Source organism: Ziziphus jujuba, chromosome 5 (genome assembly GCF_031755915.1).
Source record: "Ziziphus jujuba cultivar Dongzao chromosome 5, ASM3175591v1".
Classification (NCBI taxonomy): domain Eukaryota; kingdom Viridiplantae; phylum Streptophyta; class Magnoliopsida; order Rosales; family Rhamnaceae; genus Ziziphus; species Ziziphus jujuba.
In genome coordinates, this window is record NC_083383.1 from 4,605,001 (window position 1) to 4,607,500 (window position 2,500).

Below are 2,500 nucleotides of genomic sequence, written 5' to 3' on the forward strand. Positions count from 1 at the left end.
CGTCCATGAATGCTAAATCATAGCATAGATCGAACTGCCGGATCAGAAAAATTGGGTGCTATCATATAGCTTTGTATCGGCTAAGTTCATGAGTTGGAAATAAGTAGACTCAAACCCCTAACATCCGCTACAGGGTAAACCACCACCTCTCAAGCCCCCGGCTGATTCTACCATAAAGGCCAATGATCGACAATAACTCCCCCCCGAACACAGCTTACAACTTTCATCATACTATGCTCTCCAAAGAGCAAGTCTTCTTAAAATTTTAAAAGGTACTGAGTTGGAATCCCATTCTAATTAAAGATTCTTATGGTTCCGAAGGATCTAGCTACAGGAGAACTAGGAACAAAGAGCTTTCCCCCCTTTTCCACCTGACTCTTTGGCCTTAAGAATGTTGGTTTTAAGAAGAGTGATTGCCCTTCTCCGACCCTTACTACCCAACCTGAAAGCGGACAGCTAATGCATTCCACTTATTGAACAGGGTTCTATGGTCAGTCTGCGACCCCTGGATGCTGAAGGCATCCTTGGGGTGATCTTGTAGTTCCTAAGGGGGGGAAACAATGGGGTCGGTCCATGGATTTTCCTTTCTTTTACCACATTTCGCTCAAAAGGTTGAAAGGAGATAGTGCATCAAGCTGTTCGTAAGGGCCAACTTGATCCTCTTCCCCAGGGATCCTAGATGAGGGAACATTAGGAGAGCCTCCCACTCCAACTACCATTCATGTACGATCCATACTAGATCTGATCAACTACCCATGCTACCTCCTTTACGTTCTTGACAGCCTATCTTTGTCTCAATAGTCTTTCAGTGGCATATTGCAGTCCTCTTCCCTATTACTTAGAAAAAGTGAGCCACCAATTCAGGTACAAGATACTATCTTTGCAAGAGCGGAGCTCTACCATCTGAGCTATATCCCCTCTAGCCAAGGGGAGCATGCATGAATGAGTCAAATGCTTCTTCTATTCTTTTCCTTGGCGCAGCTAGGCCATCCTGGACTTGAACCAGAGACCTCACCCATGAAGTAAATCATCGCACCTACGATCCAACCAATTGGGAGAGAATCAATAGATTCCTTTTCAAGAGCAATTCATCCTTCCCGAATGCAGTATACAACTCTATGTTGTACTACGCTCTCCAAGTATGCTTTTCCTCCCTTCTTCCTTACCATGGCAAGTCTTTGTGAAATAACTCCGATGAGAAGAAAAGAAGGCATTAAAAGACCCTCCTAGCCCAACCCTAGACACTCTAAGATCCTTTTCCAAACCTGCTCCCATTTTGAGTCAAAAGATAGATAATTAGACACATCCCATTGTACTGATCAGGGGCGTTCGTAGTGATTTAGGGGGTCGAAGACCAAGAAGTGAGTTATTTATCAACCAAGCGTTCTTCTTACGGCTAGATCCAATCTCTTGGTCCCTGCGGAAAGGAAAAAAAATTTCACGTTCTTCCTTTCGGGAAGGGAGGATTTGAAAAATCCTATTGATTGCAACTTTCTCCAGACCTCCAGGAAAAGAATGAAAAAAAGGCTCGAATGGTACGATCCCTTCGTCACCCCAGAATGAAAGGGGCGATCTCGTAGTTCTTGGTCAGTGAAGATATGTTGTTAAGTCCTTTGTTTTATTTTCCCATTGAGGCCGAACCTAAACCTGTGCTCGAGAGATAACTGTCCATATACTGATAAGGGATGTATGGGTTCTCAAGAAGAGAGGAGTCGTGGTGGTCCCTTTCGGACCGCCACTCCCTCTAGCAGCATCTACATTAGATCTCACCTGAATTGCCCCATCTATCCTCCTGAGGAAAAGTTTGATTTCAAACCCCAGTTCGAATAGGAGAAGTATGCCATGCTAATGTGCCTTGGATGATCCACATTTCAGGGTGAGGCGTTGATGAGCACATTGAACTATCCATGTGGCTGAAAGCCCTTACAGCTCAAGCACAATGACGTAATTATCAGGGGCACGCTTTACCACTAAGCTAATAGCACATCTTGCAGGCCTCCCGCTAGGGACCCACTATGCCAAAAGCAAGAGAAACCCCATCCCTCTCTTTCCTTTTTTACGCCCCTAAGTCACCACACGGGAGGGACATGGGACCTAAAAAAGGGGATTTTATTAACTTGTTAAAAAATACCCAACAAGCATTAGCTCTCCCTGAAAAGGAGGTGATCCAACCGTACCTTTCAATACGGCTACCTTGTAACGACTTCACTCCAGTCACTAGCCCTGCCTTCAGTATCCCCCTCCTTGCTATTAAGGTAACGACTTTGAGCATGGCCAGCTTCCATAGTGTGACAGGTGGTGTGTAGAAGGCTCGGGAACAAATTCACCGCCGTATGGCTGATCGGCGATTACTAGCAATTTTGGCTTCATAGAGGCAAGTTGCAGCCTACAATTCTAACTGAGGATGGGTTTTTGGAGTTATTTCACCCTCGCGGGATCGCGACCCTTTGTCTCGACCATTGACATGACAGTCCAACTACATTGCATTGCCAGAATCCAT

General features: G+C 45.4%; 1 pseudogene; it reads right to left on the reverse strand.

Moving 5' to 3' along the window:
• Positions 1-1,116: 1,116 nt before the first annotated feature.
• LOC125419970 (uncharacterized) overlaps positions 1,117-2,500 on the reverse strand; it is a 2,418-nt pseudogene continuing 1,034 nt past the window's right edge.